At 38.6% G+C, this 26,999-nt stretch overlaps 1 pseudogene; it reads right to left on the reverse strand.

Annotated features, from left to right (window-relative positions):
- Positions 1–617: 617 nt before the first annotated feature.
- LOC149250127 (AUGMIN subunit 3 pseudogene) lies at positions 618–26,986 on the reverse strand (annotated as a pseudogene).
- Between the last annotated feature and the right edge of the window lie 13 nt (positions 26,987–26,999).

Below are 26,999 nucleotides of genomic sequence, written 5' to 3' on the forward strand. Positions count from 1 at the left end.
CATAGTGAGTTTCATTGTAATACCAAAATCTCCAAGTTTGGCCTCCCCCTGCTCTGTAAGTAGTATATTATCTCCCTTTATATCTTGGTGATCTTTGAAGTTTGAATGTAAATATGACCACCCTTGAGATCTTCCTTACAAATGCAAGTTATTTGATCTTCCTCCAAAGGTTCATAAGTATCATTTATCAAATCAGAAATGTTCCCTTCCCCACAATATTCCATTACTATCTGTGGAAAAGGCACGTGGAATTCGAAGCGTTTAAGTTCGCTTCCCCTTCCATGTGATGTACCATGATAATATGTATTATGACGAGGTGCAATTATCATTCCTTTCATGCGATATATCTCTACAATCCTTGCTTCCTTGCGATGTGTCACAATTATCACTCCCTTCATGTGATGTATTGCTACAATCCTTGCTTCCTTGCTCTGTTCCTTGCAATATGCAGCATTGGGAGAATTCTTGTGATATAGTAATGTCTCACTTGACTTCTTGTGATATAGCATTGTGAGGCTTCCTTATTTGCGATGTAGTGCTTTAGTACCCAATTCCTTGTGTCGTATCACATGTTTACCTAATTCCTTGCAACATTTCTTAGAATTCTTTTCTCAGCCCTACTCTTTCACAATGCTCACTTCGATAACAGCTGAAAGTTAAGAGTTGATCTTCTTCATCTTCTTTCATGAGTGGCCAAGGTGTCAATATTGGTAATGCAAAATAAGTTTTTGCATCTTTCGTATTATATTACACATATCATTAATAAATTTGTGCTTATCCTCTAGTAGGGAGTTCTCAAGATCAAATTGAAGTGATTTCAAGTAATATTGCAGGCTACTAATTTTCCAAACAATGCCAAGAGTTGACACATACATCAGTGATGCTCCTTGATTATTTACATGAATGATTAAAAGGTACCACGATCATCTACCACTCCTTGTTCATTTGGTTCAAACTTCACATCCAACTTGCATCAATGATAAGCATCGCTCCATGTGCCTTGTTGTTGCCTGCAAAAATAATTGTAGCTATACTTAAATAACTCTTAGATAATTCATAAGATCCATTCATAGTTTTCCTTTCCAATTGACATGCAATTTGTAGAAACTAATGCTAAACAAGCTGATTAACCAAGTTAGTAATAAATCTATTTTGTTGTGCAATGTAATATTCTTGCCGCATGACCTTCAATTTATAATCACCTTGTAAAATGCAGGTATCTCGTAGTTGAGAAAGCTTCCAACAAAGTCTTGGTATCATCTAATAAATAAATTTCTCTTCCTTTTGAGAAAGTGTAGTTAAATCTCTACTGATTTCTACATTTTTCGCCTTAGCAACTGCAAATCAAAGTGAACATGAGCTTCATCACCTAATACTTGCAAGTTTTCCATTGTCAAGATTGCTTATTGTTTTGCATTTTCAACTTGTACCTCTACACATTTCCTCTCACTAATTACAAATATGGATTGAAGCCATTGAAGCTCCACAACCTGATGATGGCAGTATTTTTATGAATCTCCTTCAATAGTAACCTTGCATATTTCAAGTACAAGAAGATATGGAATGCATTGTTGAAAACTGCAGAAAAATAATGATGATAACAACGTCCTGGTCTAGTTCTTCCTACTTTTCCAATATGTTAAGCAATGGATGTCTTGTTAATCCATTGAATCTCGGATTTTCTATCCCACTTGAACAATTATATTATTTTGCCCTAGCTCAACCACATTAAAAAATGTAACCAAAACAACAAGCCTTTCTTCCTTTAGTACTTCACCAAATACCATAATTGTGTTGCAACAAACAACATTACAAACAAAGGCAAAACATATAGAGAACATGGATCTATCAATATTGTATCATTATTTTATCAACATTCATTTTCCTTTGTTTACTCAAATTTATACTCTTCTTATCACCATTCAAAACAACCTTAAGTGTTTCCAAGTACCCTGGTACTTGAAGCCACTTATTATGTTGAAAATTACTATCTACAATACTCTTAAGACACCCTTCTCATTCACCCCTTGAATCTAAACCAAATTTATCATCTGTTCCACTCACAACTTAAATAATGTCACCATCATTGCATGCATAATTAACATAAGTCCAGGAAAGTGATTCTTTATAAAATTGGGGGAGGGACGGGGCGGTATTGGAAGGCATGGTAGATGACATGCCAAAAGAGCCATATGCCAATTGTAAATAATATATAATATCATTTCTATCGTGGTAACAATTCCTTGTAGACTCTTTCAATTTCTATCTTTCTAACCTTTTAATTCCATAAGGAGAGATTTCCAAACAAGAAACTCTCTTTTCATAGGCTTTAAACTTTCCATTGAGATTCTATTTATATGCAGGTAAAGGAAATGCTAAATCTAGATTCTCTAAACGTCTAATTCTCCATCAGAGTCTTCTTCTTCAATGGCCTTATGCAGTTGCTCTTGTTCATTTTCACGTACTTGATAGATTCTTCATCTTCATGACTTTCATGCTATAGGATTTTTAATGGGAACTTAGAGCACTTGTTTAACAACCGATCTACCATGGTTTGTCATGGGGCACTCCATGCTTTCGATCACCCAATTTTTAGAGTCACCATGATTTTTCCTGCAATCATGCTACCATCCTTATCCCCATGCTTCGATGTGCTTCGTAGTGCACCCAAATAATGAATCGATGCTTCACTTGGTTCCATTTGGTACAATCTCCTGTAATTACCTAATTCATTTTGAATATGTTTTCTATCCTTAGGCCTTAGTTTGCTTCATCTGAGAAATTTGCAAGCCAAATAGCCAAGAGCCTCAAAATTACAAGTTGCAACAAAATCCAACTTAGCATCATTAGTTGAAGCAAGAGTTAAAACAAGGACATTTCCAAAGGATGTATGATTTCCATCTTTAGTAAAGCATCTAACATGCAAGTGTGGTTAAGAAGCTGCTACTCAAGCAAGTCATGACAAGGGTTCATTCCGGGCATGTGGTGATAATTAAGAGTTTGTCTAAATATCGCAATATAAACACCCATGAAAACTTGCATAAGCAAGGGGACCTAAAATTTTAAGTATACAGGGTGAAAATTTTGGAAAGGTGTTACACAGCAATTTGTCACCGTTTGTCACCATCCCTGTTACCCCTCACCTGTACACTGGAGGACTCATTCCGGGACCTGTGAGAAGTGACATAACCTGAAACCACTTGCATTATATTCCTCTGAGTATGAGCTTTATTTTCCCTGAAGACATCTCCTGCAAAATCCTCATGAAAACAACTCTTTTTACATTAGCGCGGGTTCACAGTTCACTGCCCGCGCCAATGAGGGAAATCCTCTATAAAGGGCGCGCCATTGGCGCTCTGTCCCAGAGTCGCACTTGCGCCAACCGAATTGAGTAAAGTTTTCAACCACCAAACTCCCGAAGGTTCTCTTCAACCCATTCACCAACTGAATCTATGTTGGGCTAGGATGGTTTGGCTTCGAATCTCCATAGAAGGGAATGTGGTTTGCCACCTTTCATGGAAGTTTCCAAGTGATAAAGCCAATCCCATCAATAATGTGGTTGATCCTATCTCTTTCCCTTTCTATCTATAAAAGCTTGCCTCTATGCCTTGAGCAAGCTAGTTAGTAGTCAGAATAGTTAGAATTACAATAGTTCCAGGAGTTTAAGAGTTTGAAGCTGCAAGAGCCTTCTTTGCACTCATAAGGCCAAATCTAAGTAAGGAGATTCTTGTCACCCAAAGAGAGAGAGGTTTGTCCCTCATCCCAACAAGCTTTGCAAGACTTGTGTAGCTGACTACCCAGCCAAAGGAGGATTTGATGTCAGAACAATGGTTGTATTCTTCTTTGTATTTATTAATAATAGATGACTATCATTATGGTTCCACTCTCATTGTCTCGTGTTTGATGTTGAGTTATATCTTTTCTGACTGATATATAATTGCATCTACTAGATTTTACGCTTGTTTTCGTGTTGTTCTTTGCGTGTGCAGGTATCCTATCACAGAGATCGTGCGGATCGTGACCGGCCAAGGCAAAGGAACGAAGGCGACATCTCTTCGACGAACACTAGCGTTGGAATCCAAGTAGGTTCTCACCATCCACTTTGTATTTGCAATTAGGAACTTGCGTGATAGCATTGTGTGATTGTTGCTAGACCCGGTCTGGGCTGGTAGGGATCGTCTCTGTCCACAGAGAGGATTTACCTCCACAACAATTTGGCAACTCCGCTGGGGAGATCTTGTTGTTTGATTTGTAAAATTTAGACGGAGCCTGAAGTACAGCCAGGTAGCCTTCGACATGCTATTGCTTTGCATTAGCAAAGTAGATCAACGCCACTTCAGTCAATCTCCGGTTTGGTTTACGGACTAAACAACTTGGAGTTTGTCTTGTCTCTTTGGTTTTTCTCGTTTGAGTGCTTAGATAGCTTTCTGGGTTGGATTTCTTGCTGTTTCTTGCTTCCTGGTTTGCCTAGATACTGTTTTCAAGCCCTGGATCGCTTGTTTTTGTTTTTGACTTAGCAAACTTGATTAACGCGCTTTTTAGCCTTACAGTTGCGCCAATTGGCGCAAGTTGCTCAAAGACAACCCGCGCCAATCCCATAAAAGCGCGAGTTGCAGCCTGACAGTCACGCCAGGCCTGTCAACTTTTCTAGTTTGCTTGTTTTCGAGCCCTCTGGGCTTGGATTTGTATCTTGCTACACCTTTTTCAATCACTTGAGTGTGTCAGAGCCTTTGAGTGTTTTTATTTTATGATCTTTGGAACTCTCACCCGTTTTTCTTGATTTGTACTTGATTGATTCTTAGATTACAATCATCTTGTGTTTGAGAATTCTCTTGCATAGATCACACTTGCACAATTAGAATTCTCATTTTCAGGATATGAATGAAAAGTGTGCATAGATTACATTTGCATACTTTGGGTGTTTACCATTTTCTATCGATTTCACGTTTTAGCCCTAGGACATCTAGTGGCTTTGCGTGTCGAATTTTTGGTCTTCTATCATTCCAGTCGACTTTTGGTTACTCTCTTGCACTTGTTTAGTGGTTGTTAAGTATTTTATTGCGTTATTCGAGTGATTTACTTCTTTTTCACTTGAATTCCGCTCGGCTTCGTTTTGGGCCTAGATCACATGGTTCATTGAAGTCTTTGGTGTTTTTCTTCGTTTTGAAGGACTGCCTTGGTATTTCGGGGACTTGATTGTGTTCTCATTGAGTGAAGTTTGTCTTTTTACTCTTTGTTATTGTTTCTCAAAATTTGTTTAGTGCATTTTGCCATAAAAAAAGAAACAAACAATCTCTTTTGCTTTGCATTAGTTAATGGAAAATAAAGCTTTTCGTTGTTATTAGTGATTAGTAACTTTAGAGAAAAGTTTTGTTAATTGCCATTAGCTGCATTAGAGTTATTGTTGATTGTTTTATGGTCATTTTTGTTTGTGTGAAAGCTCTCAACCCTCTCGTAGTTAGCATTCATCGAACGAAATGATATATTTTGGCATATAGTTTGCATTTAGGAAATTGTGAGAAATTACATACGGTAGGACCTGGAAATTGAAACTTAATTCAAGATCAACCTAAAATGAACTGAATGAACTTAAAAACGCATTGGAACATAGCGCTCACTAATTAGAGGTCTAGGCTAGAGACGTGCTCCGGCGTCGTTAAACCCAGTCATTGTTGTTTCACACTACGGTTGGGTGATTCCTCCTTTTGTGACTCGATAGTGGTCTAGCACGGACTTGAGCTCCCACGTACCGTCGCGTATATAGGGGAGACCCCACTAGGTTATCATCCTTTATCCACAGGAAGCCGTGTCTGCCGCCTTACAAGCCGTAACGCACCGAACACAGTATTCGGGAAGATTGACTGTCGTACGGGAAGTCCTTGGTTTTCATATGATTGCCAAGGTGTATATGCAGTTTTACGGATTTGTTTAGTAAACCCTTGCCTAGTTTCTCCAGAGTAGTCACTTTTGATCTTTTTCGGACTCCTTAAAAGAAAAGGCTCACTTGAGCAGTTTGTCACTTCGGGCTCACAAAACATTCGAAGGCGACTAGAGTCACCTTTTTGTCCTTTTCTCGACTCTTAAAACATGAAAAGGTCAAGTTCAGTCGCTTTGTCTTAAAATTTATTTGGCCGCGATTAACATTTAGCCGGTTAGACCTTGTTTGCGTTAGCTTGAGTAGGCTTCTTTTCGTTCTCAATGGCAACTTTTCCGGGGTTCACCAACCCAGGGATCCCCTCTGACAGGGACCCTGGTCATTTCGCTCCTTTTGGAAATGTTGGTGCTCCTTATATGGCGACGTTGTCCCTCCCAGGGTTAACTGTTGGGTTGCCAGTTTGGTTGTTCTCAACCTCTTTGGTCCCTAACGTCTCACCGTCTAGTCAATCCGTCCCTCCACCTGAACAACATCACGTTGATTCTAAGGTGGATCTCTCCCCTTCTACGCCCACTTCTACGTCCTCATCTTCTACTTCACCTGGTGAAAGTCTAGATTCGAGTAACCGGGTGGCTAAGAAGAAGAAGAAGAAGACGAAGAAGAAGAAGGCTCCTAAAGGAGAGGTTACAAGTGTAGCTACCCCCTCGATTATACCTGAAGTCAGGCCCCCTTCCGCTCCTCCGCGGAAGGTCAAGTTTCCTTGTCGATTATGCAAGGAGGACCATCTTCTTCGCGATTGTCCTAGCATTCCCAGGGTACTAGAAGTATGGTCTCGCGATCCGGCCCGCCCCTCATCGTCCTCTGAAGCTCACGACGATGCTACGTTATCAGTTGGGAATGGTAAGGGAAAAGGGAAGATTCGAATCCCCTGCAGACTTTGTGAAGGCAACCATCCCCTTCACCTTTGTCCACTCATGGATAAAGCCTCCGTTTTCTTGGAGAGTCTTACAGCTCCTTCACCCCAACTTCCCGTTGGTTATCAACGTCTCTCTGTAGCCGCAGACCGTTCCCCTGTTGACAAAGAGATTGATTCATATTCTTCTCTTGTCCAGCCTCCTCTTCCCGAACTTGGCTGTGCTCAGCCTGTTCCAGACCAACCATTGGTTGGAAAGAGTGTCGACTCGAGTTCACTACCCGTCGATCACTTTGTTTCGGAAGAGCATCACACCCATGTTCTTCTCATCTCTTCAGATTCTCCTGAGTCCCGAAATGACTCTCCTAACCCAGCCGCTCCCGAAGGTTCTCCTTCGGTTCCTTTAGCACATGGGGGCAATCATACGATTCCCCCACCAAGTAGTTTGGTCGCTTCCTTTGATTGGAATCGCCTGATCGCCAGTCGCCTTCCATCCCATATGCCTTTCCAAATCACAGTACATGCCTGTGCTAAGGCAGTACCTGGCACTGTTTTGGATGAAGGGGCGTCTGTCAGTCTTATGCCGTACACTACTTGGCAAGCTTTAGGTTCCCCGCAGCTTAGGCCAGTCACTCAGAATCTGTTGGCCTTCGACGGAGGAGTCTGTCCATCTCTAGGAGTTCTCCCGAAGTTCCCTATTGCTTTGGGAGGAAAAACCGTCTATATAGACGTCTTGGTTACCCAAGGTGTTTTAGACTTTAGTCTTCTCCTTGGTCGCGACTATGTTTATGCCATGGGGGCCCTCGTTTCTTCACTTTTCCGTGTGGTTTGCTTTCCGCACGATGGAAGAATTATGACTATCGATCAAATGTCATTCATTAGTCCCCCGATGCCTCCTGCACCATTGTCGTCCCCTCCTAGTTTTCATCCACCAGTTGCATCTACCCCACCATAGATCAACTACGTGGCCACCTATCCCATGCCTGGATCCAATGGTGCCTCCATCGTGCATAGTGTCCTGGGGGCATTGGGCCCTGACTTTCACGATGTTTCCCTTCCACCAGGAGTGGCAATCTTGGAAGCCCCGACTTTCTATTCATTATGATGAAGTTTGGATGGAGCATAGTTCCTTTCCAGTGTCAAGCTCCTTAAAAGATGAAACTAGGTTTGGCGGAGCATAGTTCCTGATCTTATGTCAAGCTTGTTAAAAAATGAAACAAGGGTTATGAGGATAGTTCTTTTACTGTGTCAACCTCATTAAAAAATGAAACAACTCCCTTTCCAAATCGAGTCTTTCGATTAAGATCTCGTAAAATACAAGTCGAGTCTTTCCTAGATCTCGAGAGTGAACCTTCATTCCATCCACTTTGTTGAATGCAATGAAGCTTGGGGTGCATGTACCTCGATTTGCGTCATTATGTTGGGGGCATGCAAACTTATAACAAGCATAGTTTTTCATTTCAAGCTTGTGTAAACATGAAACCGAATCCAAGCAGAGTTCTCCATGGTTCAAGCTTGTGTAAAAAAATGAACCCATACCCATTTTACATCTCGTGATTGCCGTTATTTCGCTAAATTCTGTTAGATGAGCCTTGGTTGTTTCATTCCATTGCTACCATCTCTTTGGCTGATCATACGCTTTCACTTGGTTGTTTATCCTTTCCTGAGGAACCGCAGCGATGAGTGGTTTTATTAGCCAGCCTCTTGACCATTATATGTTTTGAGCAGTTCCACCATTACCAGAACCAGTTGCTACCCTTTATACCACTCGTTCCTCCAGGACGAGTCTTCTTTCAGCTCTTTTCTGACTCGCTAAACATGAAAATATCGCCGAGTTATCCCTCTTGACTCGTTAAACGTAAATAAGAGGCGGTCGTCTTTAAACTCTTTTCCGACCGTGTAAAAACGAAAAGATCGTCGAACCCTTGTCGTTTCAGGTTCGTTAATGGTTACGAAACGACGTGATGTTGATCGCTTTTTTACTTTTTTCAGATCGATATCACTACTCATGAAAAGTACTCCTCGATCGTAATGGTCGGGCGGTTCTTTCGAGCATTATTTTATACTTTTTCGGGCTCGGGAGACAAAACTTTACGAAAAAGGACCCCCCTAGAGTTTCCTTTTTGTTGTCTTTTCAGACTCTCTAAATAGGAAAAGACGCCGAGTTCTTCCTTTGTCAGACTCGTTAAAACTTAATGACATCAGATTCCGTCGTAATGACGCTCACAAGCATATGCTATCCCCGTCAAGCTTGCTAAAAATAACTGGGGTACTCGCCAGACATGGTGGGGAAAATGGAACCATAATCATTGTCGCGTCGACAGTATGTCGCTCTTGAACATGGCACTAGTGTGCATTCGTGTCGGGGTGGGGACATCTCATCTTGTTTTACACTAGCCTCCATGGGTTTGGGTTATCCTGTTTGACCTCTCATCTACTCATTGCCTTGTCACCATGACCTCTGCTCATTTGATGTCAAATACTGCCAAGTCCACTATCGTGCCGCTGATATGTTCAAGAGAAGTTGACCTCTGCAGAATTACAACCTCCCTCTGATACTTCACATAATCTTGATTCACCACAATATTCTTCCTCTGTCTCATGTCAATGATGTGGGAAACACTATGGCCCACCTTTGATCAAGGTCACTTCCTGTCGACTTCAGCTCATTATCCAGGAAGTTGATCTAGAGACTCCCTTCCGGTGCCTTGGAGCTTGCATGCCTCAATGGTAGGTTCTTCGTGTTCGACGTGAGGTTTTCATCATTGGCCTCCGATCGAATGATTCTACGGGTGTTCGACACCAGCTCATTGATTCACACACCGTAGATTGTACCTATAGTACCTTGAGGACCATTTTCATTATTGGTGGTACCTCTCGCGTCTGTTAACAGTTTTCATTATTGACTGGTAATCAGACGATGTTCATGCATGTTCGACTTCAACTCATGTATTCGCATGCTTGAACTTGTACTCTGTTCGGGTCGAGGTGGAGCGCAAGACCCTGGATTTTGTCTATTAGGATCCAGGCTGCGATTTGTGGCTTATTATGATCATTACATGACTCATTCACTAGATGGCTGTGACCATGCCTGAGTCTATTTATCGATCCTCTCTGGATGGCTGCGTCCATACCTTGGATCTAGATTATTATGTACTCTGCTATGGATGGCTGCGCCCATACCACTTATATCATGTACTTGAGATATCAGTAGGTTCTCTGGCGGCCGTGTTTTCAGTCACGCATGTTCTTGTAAAGCATTTCACCCCTCTCTCTCTCGGGCCTCATGCTTTAGGGGGCATCTGTTACACAACAATTTGTCACCGTTTGTCACCATCCCTGTTACCCCTCACCTGTACACTGGAGGACTCATTCCGGGACCTGTGAGAAGTGACATAACATGAAACCACTTGCATTATATTCCTCTGAGTATGAGCTTCATTTGCCCTGAAGACATCTCCTGCAAAATCCTCATGAAAACAACTCTTTTTACATTAGCACGGGTTCACAGTTCACTGCCCGCGCCAATGAGGGAAATTCTCTATAAAGGGCACGCCATTGGCGCTCTGTCCCAGAGTCACACTCGCGCCAACCGAATTGAGTAAAGTTTTCAACCACCAAACTCCCGAAGGTTCTCTTCAACCCATTCACCAACTGAATCTATGTTGGGCTAGGATGGTTTGGCTTCGAATCTCCATAGAAGGGAAAGTGGTTTGCCACCTTTCATGGAAGTTTCCAAGTGATAAAGCCAATCCCATGAATAATGTGGTTGATCCTATCTCTTTCCCTCTCTATCTATAAAAGCTTGCCTCTATGCCTTGAGCAAGCTAGTTAGTAGTCAGAATAGTTAGAATTACAATAGTTCCAGGAGTTTAAGAGTTTGAAGCTGCAAGAGCCTTGTTTGCACTCATAAGGCCAAATCTAAGTAAGGAGATTCTTGTCACCCAGAGAGAGAGAGGTTTGTCCCTCATCCCAACAAGCTTTGCAAGACTTGTGTAGCTGACTACCCAACCAAAGGAGGATTTGACGTCAGAACAATGGTTGTATTCTTCTTTGTATTTATTAATAATAGATGACTATCATTATGGTTCCACTCTCATTGTCTCGTGTTTGATGTTGAGTTATATCTTTTCTGACTGATATATAATTGCATCTACTAGATTTTACGCTTGTTTTCGTGTTTTTCTTTGCGTGTGTAGGTATCCTATCACAGAGATCGTGCGGATCGTGACCGGCCAAGGCAAAGGAACGAAGGCGACATCTCTTCGACGAACACTAGCGTTGGAATCCAAGTAGGTTCTCACCATCCACTTTGTATTTTCAATTAGGAACTTGCGTGATAGCATTGTGTGATTGTTGCTAGACCCGGTCTGGGCTAGTAGGGATCGTCTCTATCCGCAGAGAGGATTTACCTCCACAACAAAAGGTTTTGTAGCTGATACAACAGACCTTCAAATGAAATAAGCACAAAGACATCCAAGAAATAAAATGAAGAAAAACCCAAAAGCTTTGTAAGCATGCTCGAAATTTTTATCAACAATGAAAACAACACTAAGAAAAGAGTTGATGACCAACAAACACATGAATTTTCCAAAGGCTTTATTAGCAATGAAAGAAACACCAGAAAAGGAGTTGAGGACCACCAGAAACTTGATTTTTTCAACAATGAAAGTAGTAGTATGAAAGGAGTTAGGGATCAATAAAGACTTGATTTTTCTCATATAACAATATGAATGGGTCCATAAGAGCTATTTCCCCAAGAAGGCCTTTCACGTTACAATATCAAAATCTCTTCTTTGACTATTGCTTTTCTTGTAATAATTTTGTTCATAAAGTAATAAATTACAGATCGTATATAAGAAATGAGTATGTGAGAACTAGAAATGGAGGATTTGATAAGACCTCAATAAATGGTTAAATACGAAACAAATCTAGAAGTATTTATGAAGGTGTTGGTAGAAACTTCAACTCATTTTCTCTCTTATTGGATCATATTGAATGCTATAAGTGCAATAACTATGGGAACAAAGCATGTGATTATAGAAGTAGCACAATAAGGTTTCCTAATCAAAGAAATGAGGAAGATATTGACTAGGAATAGAAAATAATACATAATGGTATGGAGAAGGAAGCAAGAAAAATAGGAAGAAAGAAAACTTGCACTATATGCTGAAAACAAAGGGAGTCGATGGTATATTGATAGTGTATGCTCAAAACATATGACAAGAGATCAAAGTAATTTCTTAATATAGAAGAAGAAAAATGAGGGAGTATTACTTTTGGAGATAATGCATCAACAAGGATATATGGAAATGACACAATTAGTCTTGATAATGGAAATACTAAAACTCAAAACGTCTTATATGTTGAAGGTTTAAAATACAATATTTTAAGTGTTAGTCAAATGTGTGGTCAAAGATATGATATCACATTTCATTCTAAAGGATGTGAGATAAGAAAAATGGGATCATGAAGATTAGTGGAAAATGCAACTAGGATCTTAAGTAATGTATATGTCGTAGATTAAGATAAGGAAAAAAATGTTGTATTGGGAAATTAGATGAAAGTCATTTATAACATAGAAGGATGAGTCATATAAGCTTTGATAGTCTAGTAAAACTTAGAAAATCACAAGTGAGAGACATGCCGAAGATATCAAAATTGAATGACATTATTTGCATTCCATGTCAACATGGGAAGTAGACTAGAGTTAGCTTCAAGATAAAAGAGTATTCATCATCAAAACCATTAGAACTTGTTCATACATACCTCTACAGGTCAGCAAGGACATATACAATAAAAGGTGAGAGATATTTTATGCTTTTGATTGGTGACTACACAACAATGACATTTGTCACATTCCTTAAAGAGAAACCAATGAAGCATTTGATAATTTTAAAGCATTCAAATCCCTGGTTGAAGATGACACTGAATTACAGATCAAGTGCTTAAGATTATACATAGGAGTTGAATTCACCTCTAATGAATTTTGTGAAAATCATGAGATCAAAAGACATTTTTTAGTGGCAAGGACTCCATAGAAAAATGGAGTTGTTTAAAGGAAGAAAATAACTATGTAGGAGATACAAATAATAATGCTCAATGAAGCCAATCTAACAAATATCTTTTGGGGAGAAGTAGTTAGTACAACAATCTATATCTTGAATAGAGCTTGAATCGGAGTTAACAATAGCAAGACTTTTTATGGATTATGGAAAGGTAGACCAACTACAGTCAAATACTTCAAAGTATTTGGAAGTAAGTGCTACATAAAGATATTAAATCAAGACAATTTAGGAAAGCTTGGTTCAAGAACATATGAAGGAATCTTCCTTAGTTATGCATTTCGAAGCTAGCACTACAAATGTTACAACAAAATACTATGCAAGGTAGTATAAATCATTGATGTAAGAGTAAATGAAGCATTACCTCAAAAATAAAATCCACAAGTCAATGAAGATCTAGAGAAGAAAATCAATAGAGAGCACAAAAAGGAAGAAGAGGAAGGGGGAGAGTAGAAAGATCAAGAGGAAGAGAAGGAGGAGATAGAACATCAACATACAAAGACTCCATATAGATATGTTCAAAATAATCATCTATAGAATAAATTTTTGTGGTGACAAAAAATATGGGTTCAAGCCATAAGAAGATCAACAAGCACTCCAAAGCATATACACTTTTCTTTGCTATCCAAAATACACCCAATAACTTTGCACAAGTTAGTGAAGATAAGCATTGGGTTAGCACTATGGAAGAACAACTAAATCATATTAAGAGGAATGAGACATGGGAACTTGTGCTTAGACCAAAAGGAAAGAATGTGATTGGAACCAAATGGGTCTTCAAGACAATTTGAATGAGGATGGACAAGTAGTAAGAATTAAGGCAGGATTGTTTTGTAAAGGATACACTCAAGTAGAGGGAATTGACTTTGAAGAAACCTTTGCTCTAGATGCAAGGTTAGAAGCAATTATAATTTTCTTATCATTTACATGTTTTAGAAATTTCAAAGTCTCTCAAATGGATGTCAAGTAGCTTTCCTAAATGGAAACCTAGAAGAAGAGGTATATGTTGAAAAACCAAAAGGATTTCAACTATCAAAAAATGAAGATTATGTGTGCAGATTGAAGAAAGAATTTTGTGGACTAAAGCAAGCTTTCAGGGCTTGGTACTCAAGACTTGAAAAATATTTACAATGACAAGGATTCAAGAGAGGAGTAACATATAACAACCTTCACATCAAAACAAATAATGCAAATATGTTAATCATAGTTTACTATGTAGATGACATCATTTTTGGAAGTGATGTTCAAACAATGAGCCAAAAGCTTGCAAAAGAAATGAAAAAATAATTTGAAATGTCCATGTTAGGAGAATCATCATTCTTTTTAGCATTGTAAGGTGTTTGATCCAATAAAGTCATAGTCGTTTCCCAAAGTACATATGTTAAGGATATGTTGAAGAAATTTGGAATGGAAAAATGTGCACCTATTAGCACCCCCGTGATCACAGGATGCAAACCAAGAAAACATAATGAATCCCTAGATGCAAGTCAAACTTTGTATAAGAAATTGGAAACGTACTATATTTGATAACATCAAGAATAGACATCATGTAAGTAGTAGGATTGGATGCAAGATTTCAATTTTCACCAAAGGAGACACACGTGAAAGTAGTAAAAATAATTTTTAGATATTTGAAGGGGACTATGGACTTTGGCTTATGAATATTCAAGAAACAAAGACTCCACCTTAATAGCACATATTGTTGCAGATTGAGTAGGAAGTGTAGATGACAAAAAAATTACAAGTGGAGGAGCATTATTTTGAGTTAATTGTCTAGTATCATGGTTGAGTAAGAAATAAACCTCAATCTCTCTATTCATATCTAAAGTAAAATACATTGTGATAAAAGCATGTTGCACTCAAATTTGGATGAAGCAGATGCCGAAAGATATCAAGGTAGACTATGACCAAACAATATTAACCATTTATGATAATACAAGTGTAATCAACATTTCAAAGAACCGTGTTATGCATTCAATGACAAAACATATTCCTATCCAATACCACTTCCTAAGAGAACAAGTAGTTGGACAAAATGTTAAGCTAGAATACATTACTAGCAAAGAATAGGTTGCATATATTTTTACCAAACCTATTCCCAAAAAGAAATTTGAATATCTAGGACATGATATGGGAGTGATATCCCTCTCATCCCATTAGTAAATGGAAGCATAAGATTAGGGGGAGCAATACCTTGATCTTAATATATCTAAAATGTGGGGGAGAGTTACAGATGAGGGGAAGCATAAGTTTAGGGGGAGGATCCATTTTCCAATGATGTCAAAGAGGAAGAATTCATAGATAAAGTAGAAGTTTCTTACAAAGGATAAGTTGTAGGCAAGGATATTTCCACAACATTATTGTGAATTTTGTCTAAAGATTGCCATCAATGAAAAAGGGGAATATTGTTGCCAATATGTTTATCATTAATTTCAAAGTCAAAGTGAGATACATTGTTGTCCAACTTTGTTGTCCCTCTCTATCGATTTATAAGGAGATATATAAACTTGGCCTAGAAAAGTTTAAGAGGAGAAAATTTCAAGTCGACTTTGTAAATGGATGCTAATGCTTTATAAATAATAGAACATGTGAAGCATTCAATGAGGCAATTAAAATCATAGATGTAGAGCAACATATGGGAGTCTGAGGCACGGAAAGAGGTCTGAGGCACAAAAAGAGGCCTAAGGCATAGGAAGAGGAAAGATGTCATAAAAATCAGAAAACCTCAAAAACCTTTATAATGTGAAAAAACTTGCAAAATCCATAGTTTTGGGTCACTTCCATCAATTAACGAGAGGTTGTAGACATAATTTCTACCTTATGTGAATAAACCATCTACCAAAGCTCTGCCATACTAGGAGTTTTAGAAAGAGTGTATTTTCAATTATTCTGGTGTTCCAAAATTTTGGTTCCATCACTTAACATGCTTGGTTAATAGAGATCCCACTAATAGTTAACATAATGTTTACTAGAGCCTCACCATACTTTAAATTCTTCTAGCAACTCTTTCTTAGATATTCTGATATCCTAATATTTTGATGTTCCAGTAATCCCTTGGTAGTTTAAATGTTTAGTTGTAGCATTTGGAGGCTTAAGGTCCTTGGATATATTCCATACTAGGATTTTTATAAAAGGCGTATGTTGCAATTCTTTGATACTCTGATATCCAATAAGTGTCTGGTTATAACACGTGTTCACTAAGGTTCTTGGTTATAGCACTTGGGGACTTAAGGTTCAGGTTCTCAACCCAAAACCTTTATAAAATATGCATTGTCCAATTTTCCAGTAATTCAATATTCTGGTAAGTGATTGGTCACTAAGGCACTTGGTCATGGCACTTGGGTGCTTAAGGTTCAAGTACTCAACCCAAAAACTTTATAAAAATGTGCATTTTCCAATTCTCTAATAATTTGATATTCTGGTAAGCATTTGGTCATACTGTCTAGTTGTTGAGGTGCTTGGTTATAACACTTGGGGGCTTAAGGTCGTTATAAATATCACATATCAAGACATTTTTAAACAACGTATTTTCCAATTTTCTAATATTCCAAATTTCAAAGAGCACTTGGTTATAGCACCTGGTTGCTGTGATGGTTGGTTATATCTCTTGGGGGCTTAAATTTTAAGTCCTTCGCAATATCCTACAAACATTAGTGATAATACATTTTATGAGAACTCTAGCGGCCCAATATTTTGTTAAGTGCAAGTGCTTAACACTAGGCCATATTTGAATCTTTTGTACAACAATGATGTGCTGTTGTTTTGACGACAACATGACATTTTTAATGTTGAGTGCTTCGTATTATGAGCATGAATTACATTGTTAATGTTGATAACTTGGTGTTATGGGAATAAGTTTTTGAAAGTTTGGGTTGAAGGAAGTGCCTCGCACAAAACAACATTGTGAAGTTTGACTAGACATAGTTGGAGAACAAATTAGAGTATGGGAAAATAGTTGCCCATTGTAGAATAGATTACATAACAGATCACAGAGGGGATTGGTGTCTCCAGTAGGTTGGTTCCTACAAAGACTTGCAACAAAAGGGATTAGTATCTTTAGCAGGTTGGTGCCTACAAATTCTTGAATTTGAGGGTATTAGTGTATCGAGTAGGTTCGTGGGTATAAATTCTTGAAGCTGAGGGGATTGGTGTCTCTAGTAGGTTGTTGCCTACAAATTGTTGTAAATAGTAGGTTGGTGCCTACAAAGAACTATTACATAAATAAGTTTTGTGGTTTTCTCCTAAAAGGTTTCCACTTATATCTTGTGCTTCATGTTATTCTATGATATTTTTTCTTATGGTTCTTGAATGTTTAAATAAGTAAAAACTGTCTTATACTAGTTCACCCTACCTCTCAGTATAAGAGTGAATTAAATAATTTTCCTAGCCAAGATTTTGTAGTCGGATTCTATCTATCTCTTGGATTATTTTTAGGATAGTATGTGTTTCTTCTACAATGAGAAATTGGTTTAGATTTATTTCCTTTGTATTTATTAGATTAATTGGCTTATTCAATAGGTTTGCATGTCAACATGAAAAACGCCTTAGACTTTTTACCACAACCAATAGTAACAAACTAGTGTGGAACCTAGAATTAAAGCTTTAGAAGTGGTACACCTTGGATCAATGAGTATCGATGATTGGGCCAATTTTTGGTTTGAAACCATTGCCTAACATATGCTCAAATAAATCAACTATGCATGAGGTAGTTGTACCAACACAATATGTACATGCATTTGTAGGGGAACTTATGGAAGCCAATGATGTCCATATTTAGTAAGCCACAAGTGAGTCTTTCTCTTTTAACAAGGTCGGATAGTTGATATGTTACCAAAAGCTGTGATGGATCAAGCTCCTATTACAATCGACTGTAGCATAATAGAAAATCAAGCAATGAGATAGGAGCGCAGTCCCATCTCCTATGCTTGAGTTCAAAACTTCATATATTTTTATGACTATTCTTGAGTATTGTCTAACAAACTAACCTACTAGGAAAGAAAATTTACATATCATGGATTCTCTGATACTTTTTCATGGCTTGTAAACTGATTGTTCCTGAGATGATTGGTTCTTCTTATCATTGTTGACCGAGTTCTCTCCTTCATTGCTCATAGTGTTGTTTTTTTAATATGTCACTGCTTCTTCTATATGTTTGCATTTAGTTTTTAGCGCCATGATCTCTTCTTTCTGCAATGCCATGTTTCTTTTTTGGTAGCTATACTCCATTCTCATTTCGTTTCTAACATCCTTGAGTGACTCTTGCAGTCATTGAATCATGAATTTGTTCGCTTTGCATGCTGGACATGCATCATTCCTTGTTACCTTTTCAATGGGGTTGAATTCCATTTGTTTTGTTTTCTTATTCTTCCTCTTGTGCTACTTACTATTCCTTGTATTGTTGTGCTTCCTCGATCTTGTTTTGCCTGAGATAATACTTCCTCTACTGATGTTGACCACCTTTCTTTTGTCCTGCGCTTTCCTACCTGTTGTAGCTTTGTTATCCTGTGTATGACAGTCAAAGAATGGGGCCGAGGCCTGGTTATGACAGTCAGGGAGAAGGGCCGAAATGGAAGGGGCAGATGATAGGTGGGGATGCTCAGATATGAGGCAGAATTGCTTATAGATGAGGTTTTGTGCTGCGATGGAGTGTAGCTGTTTGAAGCAAGTGACTGAATGCGGAAGTCGTGGACTGAGAAACGAAGGCAGGGAGGGGCTTAGAAAGGGCGACAACACTGGGAGCTGAACATGGGGAGAGGAAGATCGCTTCATGCACGCGATTTTGCCTTATGCTGGAGTTGCTTGTATTGTTGAAGTTCCCTCTGTTCTTATAGCAATTGAAAGCAGCCCGAGGCCTTTGGTTGATGGGATGGATTGTTGCTTGGTTCTTGTGACCAAGATTGCAATCGTCCTTTTTGCCTTTGCTCATGCGAATTTCTAAACTATTATGATGTTTCCTTTGCCTTCTCGTGATTTCCTGCCTTTCACTGTAGTGATGTGTCTTTTGTTGATTTGTGACTGCTGATTATGTTTTGTTTCTTTTATCATTGTGCTTTGTTCCTTATTTTTGGTGGGCTTCATACTCGTGATCTTTTGAATCTTTTGTTGATTATTATGGAACAGAGTTGTGATATTCCTCATGATTTTCACGAGCATTCCCTTCATTTTTTTTCAATGCTTGATTTGCAAAATAGTATGCCTGTTGATTGTGTATTCTCAAGTCATGTCTGAAGATTACATCGCTAGAGCCTTCTAAGTTCTTCCTGATTCTTCTAAAAATTCTACTCATGAACTCATTGCTTGGGTTTTTGTTTCGGTCCATTGCCTCTATTGTTATGGTCGAGTCTCCTATTATTATAGGATTTTGTATTTCTCTTTTTTTAATTATTCTTGTTCCCATCATCAAGTTGTATGCTTCAGCCTTACTATTTGACACTTGTCCTAGTCCCCATTCATATGTGACATTTTCTTTCCCATCAGGATCAAGGATTATTCCCCCTGCACCTGTATTTCCCAGATAATGATTTGAGGCCCCATCAAAGTATAGGCAATTTCTATTCTGATTTCTTTTCCAATTTGCAAGTTCCTCTTCACTCATTCTCATTTTCCAACTATTTCCTGAGTTTATCCTCCTCTGTCCTTTTTGCCCATTGTTTATTATTATGGCTTTGCTGAGCCAATCTCACTCTTCTTGTTGGAGAGTGTTATAATCTGTTGGTGTTGTTCCTTTGACGTTGAGGATTTCAGAAGTTAATCCCCATGTTTTTGAGAGGGTCTTCCCTATTCTTGGAGTTTGGTTTTTGAAGATGCACTTGTTTCATGTCAACCAAATTTGCCAACATAGAACTACTGGAATGCATTTCCATATTCTCTGAATTGTGACTTTGTTCTTTGTTGAATATGGATAGGCCTTCTCTAAAGTTTGAAGAAAGTCTAGCAAAGGCTTTTCAAAATTTATACTTATTTCCAGAGGGCTTATAAGTTGTTGCCAACATTCTTTGGCAAAAATGCATTCTTGGAATAAATGTTGAATGTTTTCTTCGGCCTGCAGGCATAATGGGCATCGTGACGGGCCTTGAAAGCCTTTTTTTTTTAAGTTTTCACTGGTCAAGATCTTCCCTTTTAAAAGAGTCCAGATGAATATTTTAATATTAGGAAAACTTTCTGATTTCTAGGTTATTTTCCAAGAATCCCAATCTTGTTGGTTTGGTTGTTCATGTAGGATTTTGTATCTAGTCTTGACTGTGTATTTCCCACCACTTGGATCCGAGAGGTAATCATCTTCCTTATCATAGTTGATTGGTGCTGCCCCTTTTAGGAGCCGCCTAATTTTGCTCCATTGCCCTTCCAGGTTTGCGAGAATTGTTGAAATTTTCTAGTCTTGCCATTCTTTTTGGTTCCACTGAGAAATTGTGTAAAGTGTTGAGACCTTTTCCTTTCATCCACTCTTGGATGCCTTCAATTTTTGGGTGAGTCTTCAGTGGTTCTTTTCCCATAATTCTGTCCTCCCAAATCGATATTGTTTTTCCATTGCTGGGATTTTAGAGATGTAGCTGCTCATTAAAGGAATTGGTTTTTTTACTAGCTTCCATGCTTGAGTACATTGTCTTATTGGGATACTTCCATTGAGTAGTCTCTTCCTGGAGCCATCCGTGTATTTTGAGATGAGCGAATTTTTCCACCAGCTCTCTTTTCCTGTGATCAGTCTCCCTACTATTTTCATTCCCAGGGTTACATTCATGAGCCCAGGTAACCGTATTTATAGGCCCCCTTGTTCATATGGTAGCACTACTTTCTCCCACCTAACCAAGCTGAATTTTTCGTTTTCCTGCTTCCCACCCTGCCATAAAAAGCTTCTCAAGATTAACTCCATTTGTTTGTGGGCACTTTTTGGGGCCATGATTATTGCATATTGGTAGATAGGTAGTGCTGCAAAGAGTGCTTTTATTAATATTACCCTTCCTTCCATATTTAACCACATCATACCCCTGATTTGTATTTTATTTTTCATTTTTTGAATCTGTTTAGTCCATATTTTTGCCTTCATTTTCTCTTTTGAGATTGGAAGTCCCAAGTAAAAGAAGTGAGTCCATTTTTCCTGTACGGGGATTTCTAAGATTTGTGAAATCCTTTGCATGAATCTGGGAGGGGTATTCCATCCATACATTCTGCATTTTGTGTTGTTTAGTAGCCCACCTGAAACCTGTAAGAAATCATCCAAAAAAAATTTGAACCTTCTTGCTATTATTGTTGATGCCCCTCCCAGTAGCAATGTCTCATCAGCAAAAAGTGAGTGGTTTATTGTTTTTACTCCTTTTTATATTCTGAGCCCTGTGATGTTTCTTTCTTTTCTTTGTTTTTCCAAGGCTCTGCTTAAAGTTTCCGCCATTATAATATATAGGAAGGGAGAGAGAGGACATCCTTGCCTGAGGCCTCTTGTGCTTTGAAAAAATTCACTGGGCCTTCCATTTATGAGGGGGCAATCCATGGAGTAGAGATGCATGCCTGGATGACTTCTATTATTTCTCTTGAGAATCCAAGTTTCTTGAGGACAGCCATTAGATATGGATGGCTAACTCTGTCAAATGCATTTTCCATATCTAATTTGATTATGATGCCTTTTTCTTTCCTTATCATACTAGAGTGTACAACTTCCTGTACAATAATTACATTATCTATGATTTTCCTATTGGCCATAAATCATCCTTGATTTTTAGATATGATTATTGGAAGCACTTCCTTGATTCTATTTGCAATTATTTTTTTATGATCTTGTAAGAGGAATTGCAAAGAGAGATAGGGTGAAACCTATTGAAAGTGGAGGGGTTTGACTCCTTTGGGACTAGAGCAAGGTAGGAGGATTTTGTGTTGCTGCCTTTTTTTTTGAAGACATTCTTCACCATTCTTAAGAAATCATTTATGATTGTGTACCAATGAAATATGTAGAATTCTATTGTAAAACCATCTGGTCCTGGGGCTTTATCCGTATGCAGGCTCCATATAGCCGCCACTACCTCTTCTTCTGTGATTTCTTTGCACATTTCTGCGTTTTGATCTCTTTTGATTTTTTTTTGTGTGCTGTAGGAAATCTTCATATTCAGTCGTTTCTTCTTTTGCTGAAAGTAAATTTTTGAAGTGCTTATGAGTTGCTTTTTTAAATTCCTCCGCACCTTTGACCTCTTGACTTTCGATTTGTATTTTTTCTATCTGGTTTCTTGCTCTTCTTATCTTCATAGTGTTGTGGAAAAATAATGTATTTTTATCCCCTACCTTAAGCCACAGGCTTCTGGATTTTAGTCTGGCTTCTTCTTCTTCTTTCCTGTTTTCCCTATATATTTCCCAAAAAAATTCCTTCTCTCTTAGATAATCTTGCTTGCCTTCTTCTTTGCATTCTTTTTCAATTTGTATGCTGTCCATTTTCTGCTGTAACTCTTTTTTTTTTTTTTTTTCATTTGCTCTTGCCCATTTCTTTAGCTTGGCTCTTAAATTTTTTAATTTTGTCTCCCAAATATACTGTGGTGATTCTGATACTCTTTGTTATAGCTCTGATACCAGCTGTTATAGATCTAACCCAAAAGTATATGATAATAGAAATAAACCCAGAAATAATAAGAGAAAAATAGATAGAAATGCTTCTTTATTATCAAAACCCTTAAGGTAGGGCAACACCATACATTCACTCCTTAAGGAAGGAGAACACTCCACAAGCCATATGCCTGTTCATACAATAATCCTTCACTATTCCCATGTGGAGTCTCTAGCCTCTATATAGGCCTCATACATACAATACCATGGGTCATTACCATGGTTCCCTCATACCATCAACTAATACCATGGGTCCATTACATTATTATTAACTACTTGTGGTCCCTTACATGACATGGGTTAACCACCTTATTTATTACTATGGCCCATCCTATTATTACATTATTACCTTGGGTACCTCCCTTGGTACCCCATATTATCCCCCCTAGGTATATAACATTCCACCCCCCTAAGCATGTTTCGTCCCCGAAACATGGGAAGAACATAAATAATAAGATCTACTCAAAAGAGTAGTCCACTGGTACCATGCACGTGCATCTAGCCATCCAAGAGAAAGTTGAACCCTCGATCTTGCTGGTACCTCGCTCGCTTGAGATGGAAGTTGACCGTTGCAGCTCTTCAGTGTTGATGTGTAGTAGGTGGATCTAGGCTCCTTGCTATCCATCATATGGGGGTTGTTGTCCTTGTGGCTAGTTGGTTGCCATTGTGTTGGTTGTTTTCTTGCGGGGTGATGTGGGTGATGATATGTTGAAGTTTTAACCCACGGTGTCTTTTTCTTTAATTCACCCTGCTGTGGTGCCTGTTGTGGTGTCTTCTTTTCCAATATGACTTCAACCACTGAGCCCTCCTCTGATGTATCAGCACCTGTAACCTTTTCTGCTTCCGCCTCTGTTTGTGTTTGATTGTCTATCATCACTGGCTCATCATCTAATATGTCAGACCCTGGAACATCTTCTGCTTCAGCCTCCTTGCACTCTACTTGTTTATTAATGGAAATATCCTGTAATGTAATTTTCTTCTTTTTATACCAGAGCTTTAGGAATTTCTTCTGCATATTAATATTGATAGTACCCGCAAATTCCATCCAAGGATATCCCAAAACAACATCCATATTATCCATATATGAAGTATAAAAGTCGCAATGCAACACATACTTATCCATAGAAAGCTTCAAATCTTTATAAACTTGAACATCCTCATTATCAACCTATATGTTTTCAATGTGTTCTTTTGGAACTTGCAATTTGTTTGCCAAAGTAACATTGATAAAATTATGCTTACAACTAGGATTTACAGACACAACGATCTTCTCCTTTTGAATGAATCCATGAACCTGCAATAAGGAGATACCAGCAGAAAATAACCCTTTAGGTTCCTTGGTTTCCTTCTTTCCTGTAAAAATAAAATCTTTGCTAGGTTGTGTGTCTGTCTGTGTGAGCTTATCCACAAGATTAGCTTTACGGTCAAAGTGGTCCATAAGAGCTTTTGTGAATTTGTCCCAAGTCAAGGGCCTTCGACAGCAACGTTGATGCCCTTGCCACCATTGCAATCTTTCAATGTCCAAGTACATTGTTCCCACACTCAGCTGAGTCTCATCATCCATGATGTAATTCAATCTAAAACATTTCTCCATTTGTGCTATCCATTTGGCTGGATGAGAGCCATCAAATGGATACAAGTCCCTCAAATTCAGATCTAGGCGCGCCATAAAAAAAAATTGACGAAAATTTGAAATGGTCACAATTCCGTCAATATTGCTCAGAATCTCTATTATAACCTGTTTCCAGAAATGGAACGATCATTCTGCATCTTCCCATGTGATAGAAATCTTGATCCAGACACTAGAATTTCAGAGCTGTGCTGCAACTCTCCCGCCGTCACCAAAATTTATGCAAAAAAGAGTTGATTTTAAATCAACGATATCTCCCTCATCCGGACTCCGATTCGACTGATTTTTTTTTTGAATTTGGGTATTTTTTCACAAAAAATCCAGATCTACAATTAGATTTTGTAAATATTGCACCAGGACGTCCAGATCTGCGTCGCAAAACTCGCTGCCCTGAAAAATTGTCTGCAACCCCACTGATTTTTAGATTAGCGATATCTCCTTCATCCAGACTCCGATTCAACCGATTTTTTTTTTGAAATCGGCTATTTTTTCACAAAGAATACATATCTGCAATTAGATTTTGCAGATTTTTCACCAAAACATACAGATCTGATCTGCAAACTCGCCGCCCCCAAAATCCTGCAAAAATTTAAAAAAAAAATTCTCCCCTTGTGCCCAAGAAAGTGCTCTGATACCACTTGTTATAGCTCTGATACCAGTTGTTATAGATCTAACCCAAAGGTATATGATAATAGAAATAAACCCAGAAATAATAAGAGAGAAATAGATAGAAATGCTTCTTTATTATCAAAACCCTTAAGGTAGGGCAACACCATACATTCACTCCTTAAGGAAGGAGAACACTCCACAAGCCATATGCTTGTTCATACAATAATCCTTCACTATTCCCATGTGGAGTCTCTAGCCTCTATATAGGCCTCATACATACAATACCATGGGTCATTACCATGGTTCCCTCATACCATCAACTAATACCATGGGTCCATTACATTATTATTAACTACTTGTGGTCCCTTACATGACATGGGTTAACCACCTTATTTATTACTATGGCCCATCCCATTATTACATTATTACCTTGGGTACCTCCCTTGGTACCCCATATTATCCCCCTAGGTATATAACACTCTTGGCTCTTATGCTTCCTTAATTAATTCACTATTTTTTGTATTGTTGTCCCAAATTGAGTTGTATCTAAATGGGAGCGGTCCTTGATTTTCCATTTTCACCGTGACTATTGCCACTAGTTTATGGTCAGATGTCGTGGTGTGTAAAATTTTTTATTTGATGGAGTTGTGCACTGCTGCTATGTTTTCTTGTATCAGGATTCTATCCAACCTTTCTTTTATGTTGCTTTTGCCCACTCTTTTATTGCTCCAGGTGTATTTCCCGTTGTTTGGAGGGATGTCTATTAAGTTGTGTTGTTCCATTATTTCTTCTAGAGCATCCCTAGATGGGTCTGTGTGATATGTTCCTCCAAACTTTTCTTCTATACTTCTTACCAAATTTAAATCTCCTCCTAGGATTATTTTCCCAGCTTGCGTTTCTTTTAGTGCTTCTTTTATGGTGGCCCAGCATTGCTCTTTTTCCTTGTAGTGATTGGGGGCGTATATGTTTATGACACTATACTTCTCTTTTGTACTTATTTGCATTAGATCCGTTTGTATCCAATGTTGATCTTTTTTGTTGTTGTATTAATTCCCAGATTCCTTTCTTCCATATTGTGCAGATATCTCCTGACGCTCCTGTTGCCTATATTGCTTCCCCTTCATAATTTCTAATTTTTTTTTATATTTTCAGTTTCTTAGCTATTTATTTTTGTCTCTTGAATCATAAGGATGTCTGAGTTTTCTTTTGCCAGAATGTCTCTTGTGGCATTTTCTTTAAAGGATGATCCCATTCCTCAACAATTCCAGGAGACCACTATCATTATTTGTTTGTTAGGTGGTGCAAGGGTCCTTTCCCTCTTTGCTGGCTTTTTTCATTGTTTCTTGTGCTCCTTCCTTATAAGGTTTCCATAGGTTGTTGCATTCATAATGCCATTTCCTTTGCTGCTACTTCGTCCCTCAGCGCTTTGCTTGTCTTTCTTCCTGCTTTTTTTTGGTATTCTACATTTGGGAGTGCTTCCCTTGACTGGTTTCTTGTTAGGATTCTGTCTACTGGGGGGCGTGGAGTATGGGTTTTTGAAACCGGAGGGGACGAATGGGGGTTAAGAGTATGGTGGGGGTATCTGGATCTGGATCTGGGTTCGAGGGATGGGGGGGCTGAGGGATCCAGTGACTCAAAAGGATTAAGGCTAGCAAGAGGATTGTTGTCTGCTTTTGGTGGTAGAGGGTGGAGATTAGAGGATATGGTGGGCTTGCGTAGAAGAATGATTGGGTTGTTTATTGACTGTCTTATTTCTTTTAACCTGTTCCCATTTTTTTTTCCAGATCTTCAATCTTTTCATTTTCATTTTCTTTTTTTCGTGTACATCTATTAGCAAAATAGCCATATTCGTGCCATACCTTGCATTTGAAGGGTATTTGTTCATAATCCAACTATTGTATATGCATCCATTGATCCACTTTGATTTTGAAGGCTTCAGGAAGCCCTTTCCCTAGATCCACTTCTACACAGATTCTAGTGCATGCATGCATATTTTCCTTTGGCTCACACCTGTCTATGTATTTCCCAACTGCATGTCCTATGGCTTTAACTAAATCATCTCCCCAGCAGTGGAGGGGAAGATGCGGCAATCTGACCCAAACGAGGACGGCATTGGGTACATCCATTTCTGGATCAAAATCCGGCGTCCATCTGTTTAAATATAATCCGCTTGTATCCATAAAGTAAGGGTCGTTCCTAAATATCAGATCTCGATCCTCCTTGGTTTCAAAGTGAAAGGTGTAGTACCCTCTTCCATAAAACCTGACTGAGATTTTCCCATTTATTGATGCAGTCCAGTTCCTTTTACCCATTTTTGGACAGTTT

This window comes from Pinus tabuliformis, chromosome 7, assembly GCF_031772625.1.
Source record: "Pinus tabuliformis cultivar Carrire ecotype Pingquan chromosome 7, CPIR1, whole genome shotgun sequence".
Lineage (NCBI taxonomy): Eukaryota > Viridiplantae > Streptophyta > Pinopsida > Pinales > Pinaceae > Pinus > Pinus tabuliformis.